Genomic DNA, 12,178 nt, shown 5'->3' with positions numbered 1-12,178 from the left:
CTTTTTTAAAAAATCCTGTGTAACTTATATGATGCCATAGGTGAACCAATTTTATTGCATCCACAAATAATCAAAATAAAATGTGCAATTAATCTATATCAGAGCTCATTACCCAATGTTTGCCTGCAATTTCGTCACCCAACATCTATCTGTAATTTTGTAACCCAATGTCTAGCTGAAATCTGTTCCACATTTGATGTATCAGTGTAGCCTACAGTTAATTTATCACATGGCATTGTAGGCCCTAGTTATTTGTAGCTGAAGTCATGAGTGACATATCTATAATTGTTTTCTTCTTTTGTAGACAGTGTATAAATGAGCTTATTTACAACAACACATTGTACAATGTCTAGGTGAACTCATGTTACACAACATCTAGGTACAAATTCATCACCAGATGTCTACCGGTAGGTTAAATCTCTAACGTCGTTTGCTATGATCACCATACAATTTAGCCTCCTTCGGATCGCGAACGCTTGTAAAATAACCTGTGATGGAGTGTTGCTAATCATTCACAGATATTGTATGTAATATAATTATTATAGTCATAAGTGCTCTCCATAGATGACTAAATCAATGTGCCATCATGTATATCTAATTATATCTCGCAGATTTATTTTATTCCATCCAGAATTACTCAGAATCAAAGGCAAAGATACAAAACAGAAGACGAAATGGGGCTGTAAATAATATTTTGCGATTTTGTTAACAAATGTGCTGTGCTGTTTATACGAGCTTATTCACAACAATACATCGTTCAATGTCTAGGTGATATTTCATTACCTGATACCTGCATCTGATCTCATCACTCGATGTCTCTTCCATTGTTTTACAGCCATGTGCTAAACGTTATCACATGGAGTCACAGTATCTCTTCTTGAACCCATGATGTATCTATTTAACATTTGTTAGTCTTTTTTTGTAAGATGTGATGCATAAACACTTATGACAACATGTCGTACGACATGTAGGTGAAATCTCGGCACCTGATGTCTAGGTAAAATACTTTCCATTATTTGATACAAACAATATATTTATAAACCCACCTAAGATTGTAACTTTTCTGAAAGTAACCTGTAATCATGTATTACTAACCCTTAATACATATCTGTTGTAGTACAGTTGTTATTTTCACATGCTATTCTCTCTTGATGACTAATATCAAAGTGCTCTCATGAAATACAACTTGTTCTTTCTACACCTCATGATATATTAATAGTTATTACTATAGGGTGTAGCAGGATACATTTTAGCTGCTCTGGACATGTTAGCACGTGCGCCTTTGTACCAGTCCCTGTGTGCTCTGAAAGTGTTTACGCGCGCCATCAGTCCTTCTACCTGGTACTCTGAACGTGTCTATGTGTAGACAGAGCAGTTAAGGGTTAAAGGCATATGAACGAAACCAGTCTACAAAAGTTTGAATGTATAAGGTTTGAAGCTGCACAGTTTGGGATCCCTCTGAGTAGAATGGGATCTGCCATGCACTAAACCTTCTTATTACAGATTATAATTTAATACCTACTATAATCTGCGTATACGTGGTGTTCCTTGTGAAGGCTAGATCGTTGTTTTTGTAGCAGTAAGCACATTGGAACCCGAGGTCTAGGGAGATCGTAAACTATTTCTCTTATCACCAGTGATGCATACAACTGGTTGGAGTCCAAGAATCCACTGACATGCTATAACTAGCCATGCATAGTTAAAGTCATCATCAGTTTGAAGACACGCTTAATTAAAATTATAACAGCTCATCAAAAATTGTAAAGAAGTTTTTTGAGTAGATTCCAGTAGACCATTCAATAAATGTTCCTGACAATACCTTCAATTACTATACATCTACAAGTTCTATAAAATGCCCAATCTCATTCCTTAACAGGGTTATTGTAAGACTTTCACTTTGCACCTTATATTTGTAACATTATGTTTCCTGTCATGTAGGTGGTCTCCAGAGGCTGTTTTGTTGTGAGTTCTGGAAGGCTCCTTAAACCTTGTATAACCTGTTTGCCCAACATAAAATTCTTGCCACTTGGCACAATGCAACTTAACATACATCAGTCATAGTATATTTGTCTTCATCTTTCTCAGTATTATGTCTCTATTTTGGTTTTAATGTGTTAGCAGTGTTAAATGCAAGCCTAATGTTAGTTTTTTGAAATTACCGTTCTACCTTACAATCGTACGTAACGTGGTATTAAAGTACACCACCTTATATTGCATTGGATGGCATGATTCACCATTTATAATCATATCTGTGTTCGTAGGTTTCCTAAAAATGCTGAAACAGTATCAATCATTTTGTTTCTGTTATATGTAAATAATTGATGGCCTTATCCTTGTCCATTGCTAATGTAAACTGAAGTGTATTGTGCAACCCGTTTAATGATGCTAGATACTCTTGTACTCCAGTTTCACCACATTTTAACAAAACAATGATGTTGTCAATGTAATGCCTAAAATATACTATTTTTTCTTTCAAATCTCTGTTCAATTGGAAAAAATTATTTTATAGGTTGTTTGTAATATCTGCCTTTATCCCCGCCAAGCTATTGCCTCTGACCAGTCCTTCAAATTGACGTAGTACTTACTGTTAAATTGGAAATATTTATAAGATAATGGCATTTTTAGCAATTCCAACAGCTCCACAATCTCTCCTTGACATAACTTTCAATGGGTTAAAAGGTTATTTGTTATAATTTCAAGACATGCTTCAAATTGGCACATTCATATACAAGCTTGTAATATCAGACAATGTTAATGTTAAATTACTTGGTATCTGCATGTCTTTCATTTTATGCAGATTTTAATAGGTACAAAAAAACAATTTGTAATAAGATGATCTTGTGTGTAGCAGATCTTGTTCCGTTGATGGGTGTTATAAATTGTGCAGCTTAAAATTTTGTAAGTTGGTTTTGGTCTTACGCCTTTTACATGTATCGGTTATTTCTTTTAGTAATAACTCTTAATATATCATGAGGCATAGAAAGAATAACCTAATCATCTCCTGTACTGTACTTGATAAGAGTGCATTTGATATTAGTCATCGAGAGAGAATATCACATGAAAATAATAATAATTGCTCTATATCAAATGTGTGTTAAAGGTTCTTAATATAAGATCACAGGTTAATTTAAGAGCAGTTACAATCTTATGTGGGTTTATAATTACGTTGTTTATATCAAATAATGGAAGGGATTTTACCTAGACATTGGGAGGCAATGTTGTATATGGATGTCAGATGCCGAGATGTCACCTAGATGAAGTGTGGTGCTTTGTCATAAATAGGTGTGTTTATGCATCACATGAAAAAGGCAAATAAATAGTAAATAGCCAGGTCATGGGTTCAATAAGAGATCCACGATTCTATGTGATAGAATATTACATGACAATCAAACAATGAAAGAGACAGCGTGCGACGAGATTAGACGTAGATGCCAGGTAATCAGATCTCACCTAGATGTCGAATGATGTATTGTTGTAAATAAGCTTGTATAAGCTGTATATTTGTTAACAAAATAGTAAATTATTATTTATAGCTCCATGTCATGTTGTCTTCTATGTGCTATCTTTGCCTTTGATTCTGAGTAATTCGGGATAGAATAAAATTAATCCAGATGATATTATTAGATATACCCAATGACATATTAATGACGATCTTTTAGGGAGAGCAGCTGTGGTTATAATAATTTTATTACATACAGATATCTATAAATGATTAGCAACATTGGATCACTGGTTGTTTAACGAACATTTGTAATTCAAAGGATTGTAGGTTGATCATAGCAAACAATGTTTTAGATTTAATCTAGACATTGGATGATGAGTTTTTACGTAGATGTTGGGTAACATGAATGCACCTAGATATTGTACAACGTGTTGTTCTAAGGAAGCTCATTTATACATTACGTCTTATAAAATAAGGAAGATTTCTAAATACATCGTTCACAGCTTCAGTTATCAGCAATTGCAGTCCCATATGGTAAATTAACTGTACACTTACACACCAAATGTGGAAAAGATTTCACCTAGAACTTTGGGTGACAAAATTGCATGTAGACTGTCACCTAGGCGTCAGACGGCATATTGTTGTATGCAAGCTTGTAAAAACAGCACATTTGCTAAGAAAAATGCAAAATATTAGTGTTAGCTTCATTGGTAAATAGGTACAGTGTATATTTTCCGCATGAAAAAATCATAATGTATTAATTGCACCTTTGATTTTGAGTATTTATGGATGTAATAAAATTAGCTCATATATGGCATCATATGACACACACACACACACACACACACACACAGGGATTTTTTAAAAAGTTTTAGGTTAACCTTATGTAATTCGATATTAACAATGTAGGAAAAGACAGCTGTAAATGGTTTTTTAATTGTCCCTGTCTGCAATTTACTGTGTATTCTTTACGGTGAGTAGCACTCTGTCTTTTCCTACATTGTTGATATTCCTACCTGGAGTTTCCATTGTTTAATTTCACGTTAAGAATTGCTTAAAAAAATTCTTTAGAAATATTTTTGGAGAAGTTTCTTGGATAAAGATGGGTTGTTGTTATTGTGGTCTTCAGTCCTGAGACTGTTTTGATGCAGCTCTCCATGCTACTGTATCCTGTGCAAACTTCTTCATCTCACAGTACCTACTGCAGCCTACGTCCTTCAGAATCTGCTTAGTGTATTCATCTCTTGGTCTCCCTCTATGATTTTTACCCTCCACACTGCCCTCCAGTACCAAATTGGTGATCCCTTGATGCCTCAGAACATGTCCTACCAACTGATCCCTTCTTCTAGTCCAAGTTGTGCCACAAACTCCTCTTCTCCCCAATTCTATTCAATACCTCCTCATTAGTTATGTGATGTACCCATCTGATCATCAGCATTCTTCTGTAGCACCACATTTCAAAAGCTTCTATTCTCTTCTTGTCTAAACTATTTATCGTCCACGTTTCACTTCCGTACGTGGCTACACTCCACACAAATACTTTCAGAAATGACTTACTAACACATAAATCAATACTCGATGTTAACAAATTTCTCTTATTCAGAAATGCTTTCCTTGCCATTGCCAGTGTACATTTCATATCCTCTCTACTTCGACCATCATCAGTTATTTTACTCCCCAAATAGCAAAACTCCGTTACTACTTTAAGTGTCTCATTTCCTAATCTAATTCCGTCAGCATCGCCCGACTTAATTCGACTACATTCCATCATCCTTGTTTTGCTTTTGTTGATGTTCATCTTATACCCTCCTTTCAAGACACTATCCATTCGGTTCAACTGCTCTTCCAAGTCCTTTGCTGTTTCTGACAGAATTACAATGTCATCGGCGAACCTCATTTGTTTCCGTTACTGCTTGCTCAATATACAGATTGAATAGCATCGGGGAGAGGCTACAACCCTGTCTCACACCCTTCCCAACCACTGCTTCCCTTTCATGTCCTTCATCTCTTATAACTGCCATCTGGTTTCTGTACAAATTGTAAATAGCTTTTCACTCCCTGTATTTTACCCCTGCCACCTTCAGATTTTGAAAGAGAGTATTCCAGTCAACATTGTCAAAAGCTTTATCTAAGTCTACAAATGCTAGAAATGTAGATTTGCCTTTCCTTAGTCTTTCTTCTAAGATAAGTCGTAGGGTCAGTATTGCCTCACGTGTTCCAACATTTCTACGGAATCCAAACTGATCTTCCCTGAGGTTGCCTTCTACCAGTTTTTCCATTTGTCTGTAAAAGAATTTGCACTAGTATTTTGCAGCTGTGATTTATTAAACTTATAGTTTGGTAATTTTCTCATCTGTCAACACCTGCTTTCTTCAGGATTGGAATTATTATATACTTCTTGAAGTCTGAGGGTATTTCGCCTGTTTCATACATCTTGCTCACCAGATGGTAGAGTTTTGTCAGGACTGGCTCTCCCAAGGCTGTCAGTAGTTCTAATGGAATGTTGTCTACTCCCAGGGTCTTGTTTCGACTTAGGTCTTTCAGTGATCTGTCAAACTCTTCGTGCAGTATCATGTCTCCCATTTCATCTTTATCTACATCCTCTTACATTTCCATGACATTGTCCTCAAGAACATCGTGCCTGTATAGACCCTCTATATACTCCTTCCAGCTTTCTGCTTTCCCTTCTTTGCTTAGAACTGGGTTTCCATCTGAGCTCTTGATATTCATGCAAGTGGTTCTCCTTTCTCCAAAGGTCTCTTTAATTTTCCTGTAGGCAGTATCCATCTTACCCCTAGTGAGATAAGCCTCTGCATACTTACATTTGCCCTCTAGCCATCCCTGCTTAGCCATTTTGCACTTCCTGTCGATCTCATTTTTGAGACGTTTGTATTCCCTTTTGCCTGCTTCATTTACTGCATTTTTATATTTTCTCCTTTCATCAATTAAATTCAATATTTCTTCTGTTACCCAAGGATTTCTACTAGCCCTCATCTTTTTACCTACTTGATCCTCTGATGCCTTCACTACTTCATCCCTCAGAGCTACCCATTCTTCTTCTACTGTATTTCTTTCCCTCATTCCTGTCTATTGTTCCCTTATGCTCTCCCTGAAACTCTGTACAACCTCTGGTTTAGTCAGTTTATCCAGGTCCCATCTTCTTAAATTCCCACCTTTTTGCAGTTTCTTCAGTTTTAATCTACAGTTCATAACCAATAGATTGTGGTCAGAGTCCACATCTTCCCCTGGAAATGCCTTACAATTTAAAATCTGGTTCCTAAATCTCTGTCTTACCATTATATAATCTATCTGAAACCTTTTAGTATCTCCAGTGTTCTTCCATGTATACAACCTTCTTTCATCATTCTTGAACCAAGTGTTAGCTATGATTAAGTTATGCTCTGTGCAAAATTCTACCAGACGGTTTCCTCTTTCATTTCTTAGCCCCAATCCATATTCACCTACTACGTTTCCTTCTCTTCCTTTTCCTACTGCCGAGTTCCAGTCACCCATGACTATTAAATTTTCGTCTACCTGAATAATTTCTTTTATCTCATCATACATTTCATCAATTTCTTCATCATCTGCCGAGCTAGTTGGCATATAAACTTGTACTACTGTAGTAGGTGTGGGCTTCGTGTCTATCTTGGCCACAATAATTCCTTCACTATGTTGTTTGTAGTAGCTTACCCGCACTCCTATTTTTTTATTCATTATTAAACCTACTCCTGTGTTACCCCTATTTGATTTTGTATTTATAACTCTGTATTCACCTGACCAAAAGTCTTGTTCCTCCTGCCACCGAACTTCACTAATTCCCACTATATCTGACTTTAACCTATCCATTTCCCTTTTTAAATTTTCTAACCTACCTGCCCGATTAAGGGATCTGACATTCCACGCTCCGATCCGTAGAACGCCAGTTTTCTTTCTCTTGATCAAGAGAAAAAAGATGGGTATATAACATAATTCTGTATGAAAATTTATCTCAAGAATTTGTTGTAGTACTGTTTTTAAAATTACAATGATCTGAATACTAGTCATATTCTATTACATGACAACATTTTTGACATTAGTCATCAAGGGTGAATATCACATTAGCATGTTTGTTCTAGCACAGTCATGTGTAAGAGTGTGCTGGTAATTCTAGATGATGTCCTCAATTGTGTCAGGCGATGAGATTTCACATAGACCTCGAATGAGTCATGGATAACCTAATGTAAACATTGTAGTTGATAACAAAAGCACAAACATTAAATATCTCTATTGTTGGTATATGTACTTTAAATGTATTCTTGTTGAAATACTATATCTGTGGCTATAGATATTGGAGCTATTTCTGGATGTATTAAAATAAAGCTACATATGATACCATTAGATGTACATATAGAGCTTTTGACTGGTTATAGGATGTCCTATTGAATGTGATTTTGTACAAAGAAAAATTTGGTAAAGAAATTTAAGAATATGTATAAAATGTTTTTTTTTTCCCTACAATGATAGGAAAGGGTTTATGCATAAATTATGTGTGTTGCGCATCATTTTACAGTTTTTTTTTTAAACTGTAGAATACTGAGTTGGCTTATATGTTATGCTAATAATTAAGCTTGTGTAATTATATGGAATAGTAGATCCATGGCTTAATCTAATGTTACATGATGATATTGATTTGTACCACCACTGTGCCAGATGATGTACTTACATATCACTAAGAATTTATCTGCTGTGATCCATCAGTTGTAAAGTGGTGATGAATTTGAGCACTTGTAATCGGAACCATAACATGTGTGAAAATAGCTGTTATTTTAAAACTAACATGCCAACTTCTAGTATAGATCATGATACCAGCACCACTTATTGTTCTGAAGGATAAGATTACAATGATGTAAATATAGGTATGTTGTTATTCCATATATTGCAAATCTTGGTATAATTGTAAGCTGTTACATTAGTTACTGTATCCTAGCATTTTCGGTCCCATCTTTTACAAATCAGAAGATGACAACAGAGAACTGTCGAAACCAGTAATCTATACGAATAAACAATGTAGCAATCTTGGCAGTTGAAAATTTATTCAGTGTTCATAATACTGCAGATCGCCTCCAGACTGGTTATGTATGATTGCAAGATTGCATTTATAGTGAAATCTGCCTCTACATCTCCATAATCACTACAGCATATTCTTTACTAAAGAACCTAAGTCAAAGGTGTCATCACTGAGCCCAATTCATGGCTTATTAATACTACTTGGTATTGTAGTTTCACGTGTAGCTACATCTACATCGATACTCTGCAGTCCACCTTAAGTCAGCAAAATATTCTTTCATTTGGAGGAGAATGTTGGTTATTGAAATTTCATGAGAAGATGTCGCCACAACGATAAGTGGTTTTGTTTTAATGATGTCCACCCAAAATCCTGTATCATGTCCGCAACACTCTCTCTGCTATTTCACAATAATACAAAATGTTCGGCCCTTGTTTGAACTTTTTTGATGTATTCTGTTAACCTATCTGCTAAGGATTGCACACCACACAGCAGTACTCCAAAAGACGATGCACAAACATATTGTAGGCAGTCTCTTTAGTAGATCAGTTGCATCTTCTAAGTGTTCTGTCAATAAAATACAGTCTTTGGTTCACCTTCGCCACAACATTTTCTACGTGTTCTTTCCAATTTAAGTTGTTCATAATTGTAATTCCTAGGTATTTAGTTGAATTTACGGCCTTTAGATTTGATTGATTTATTGTGTAACTGAAGTTTAATGGATTCCTTTTAGCAGTAGTGTGGATGACCTCACACTTTTCATTATTTAGGATCAATTGTCATGCCATACAGATCTCTTATGTAAATCATTTTGCAATTCATTGTGATCTTCTGATGACTTCACTAGACAATAAATGACAGCATCATCTGCAAACAACCTAAGACAGCTGCTCAGATTGTCTCCAAAATTAACAGCAGAAGCCTGTAACGTTACCTTGGGGGACACCAGAAATCAGTTCTGTTAGGGATACTGGTCTGTAATTTTGCGAGTCCATTCTTTTGCCCTTGTTATATGCAGGACTCATTTGCAGTTTTTTCCAGTCTCTTGGGAATTTGCACTGGGCGAGAGATTCATGATAAATGCAAACAAAGTGAAGGTCAGTGCCATAGAATACTCGTTGGAAAACTGAATTGGGATTCCATCTGGACCTGGTGACGAGCTTATTTTCAAGTTCTTCAGTTGTTTCTCTATGTCATGGATGGTTATTACTGTGTTGTCCATAAGCTGAGTCGTTCAGTGGTGAAACTATGGTTTGTTTGTACAATTCTTTTGAGTGAACGACTTCTTGAATGTGAAATTTAGAACTTCAGCTTTTATTTTGCTACCTTCAACTGTCGCAACAGACTGGTCAACAAATGACTTTATGGCAGCCGTGGACCCACTTAGTGATTTTACGTAAGATCAGAATTTTCTTGGGTTCTTTGCAAGATCTTTTGACAGTGGTAGTGCTTGTATGCTTCGCTCATAGATCTCTTCACAGGCACACAAACCTCTACTAACCTTTGCTTGTTGTAATTTGTGTTCTCTTTTGAACCGAGAGTGCAACAGCCTCTGCTTCTTCAGCATTTTCCAAGCCTCATTATTAAACCATGATGGATCTTTTCCACCCTTAATCCATTTAGTAGACACACAGTTCTCCAGACCACAATCTACAGTCTGCTTAAATTTTGCCCATAATTTCACTACATCCATCATACTGGAACTAAGTGATGATAGTTCACTGTCTAAGGAGGTGCTAACAACTGCTTATCTGCTCTTTCTAGCACAAACACTCTTCTAGTCGTCTTAATTGATTTATTAACTTTTGTAACCACAGTTGCTATAATGACATGATTGCCAATCCCTGTTTCTATACTGACATTGATAGGAGCTGGCCTGTTTCTAGCCTTGTGAATCCTTATAAAGTGCATGGCAAGTGGTACTTTTCCTTCCATTTATTATTTTGTAGAGAAGCCACAGTTTCCTCATAATTCAGAGCCTATTGTTTGCTTCATCTACAACTGAGCACCTCTGATAATTCCCATTCACATTCCTACTCCTGCGTGTTTCTGATGTTTCACAGACATCAGTTGTGTGTGACTCATTAATCCTGAAAAGTCCTGTGAGTATATTTTGCTACAGTTACTCAAAGTGTCATGTATTATATTTTTGGTAGCCAAATATGTTTCAATGAACAGCTTCCTATGTGTATTTTTCTGCTTCTTACCAACTGTGCTGATGACGATGTTTCAAAACGTGTTTTCAGTATTATTTATATACCAAGAGGCAACTCTTGTCATCATTAATTAATCTAACAGTTACATTCTTTTCCTTTTTCCTTCAACATTTGCACAGTTCCTCTACACTTTAGTTATTTAAATCATATTATTCTAGTGTGTCTGAAGAAAGGGTGACATCCTCCTTCTTGGAATTACTGGGTGTTTAAAGTTTTTTTACTTTTTGGTAGTGTTTTGTATATTTGTAAACATTTTTCTTTTTTCTGTTAGTTTTGTCATGTTGCCACTTTCCAATCAGTTGGTGAAGTCAGTATCTGAGTGAGAATCATACACACTAGTAGAGAGAATGAAATTTTCAGTCTGCAGCGGTGTGTGTGCTTATATGAAACTTCTTATCAGATTAAAACTGTGTGTCGGATGGAGACTTTCGCGGGCAAGTGTTCTACCGACTGAGCTACCCAAGCATAACTCACGACCCATCCTCACAGTTTTACTTCTGCCAGTATCTTGTTTGTGCCTGTACTTCATAGAAGCTCTCCTGCAAACCTTTCAAAACTAGCACTCCTGGAAGAAAGGAGTGCTAGTCTTGCAAGGTTTAAGGAGAGCTTCTGTGAAGTTTGGAAGGTAGGAGACGAGATACTGGTGGAAATAAAGCTGTGAAGATGGGTCGTGAGTCATGCTTGGGTAGCTCAGTCAGTAGAGCACTTGCCTGCAAAAGGCAAAGGTCCCGAGTTCGAGTCTCGGTCTGACTCATAGTTTTAATATTGCAGGAAGTTTCATACATACTAGTAAACTTTCAAGTTTTCTCATAATTATACAGTTACTTACAGGACGAGTCTGGTGACCTAGAAAATATTATACCGTATATTTGAGTCTGCCCTTATTGGTTAATCGAACCCAAACTATTCCATGTCCAGATTCAAGTACTCTCTTTGTTGATTTAAGTTCCTTGTCTGCTGGTATGAATACACTGCATTTGAACCTGTGGAGTCTCTCTCTTTGGTAAACGCTTCATCATATTACACAAATCATCTTTTTTAGAGAAGGGTACAATTTTTTTAAAATCATATTTTGGAACATAGCAAGCAAGATTATTTTGCACCTATTCCCAGAAAAAATTCTGTAGTTGTCTTATTGAGATCAGGAATTACTGTCTATTGGATGTATAGATAATCTTATGAAAGGTACTTTTTGAAACTGGATTGACAGATTAATTGTTAATATGACCTAACCTTTTCCTTTGTCTTTTATCTTTTATCTTCTAGTCATGGTTGTTATTCAGTGTGAGATAATGCATCAGTGGTGATTTTATTTCAGTCTTAGCAGCTGATGATGTTAAGTGCCATGTGAGTATTGTATTTCATGCCCAATACATACAAAGTTAGTCATTATCAAGATAGGATGTTGTGGGATTTATTGTGTTTATGCTTTGGTCATTGTTTTCATTCTTTGGTAGCAAGTGAAAATTTTGGGTA

At 36.0% G+C, this 12,178-nt stretch overlaps 1 protein-coding gene across 1 annotated transcript in view; it reads left to right on the top strand.

Annotated features, from left to right (window-relative positions):
• Positions 1–12,178, top strand: part of LOC126484037 (uncharacterized) — a 139,777-nt gene that overhangs the window by 77,171 nt on the left and 50,428 nt on the right. The window lies entirely within an intron of this gene.

Source organism: Schistocerca serialis, chromosome 1 (genome assembly GCF_023864345.2).
Source record: "Schistocerca serialis cubense isolate TAMUIC-IGC-003099 chromosome 1, iqSchSeri2.2, whole genome shotgun sequence".
Lineage (NCBI taxonomy): Eukaryota > Metazoa > Arthropoda > Insecta > Orthoptera > Acrididae > Schistocerca > Schistocerca serialis.
The sequence above is the reverse complement of the archived record's forward strand: the minus strand, read 5'-3'. Positions and strand labels throughout refer to the sequence as shown.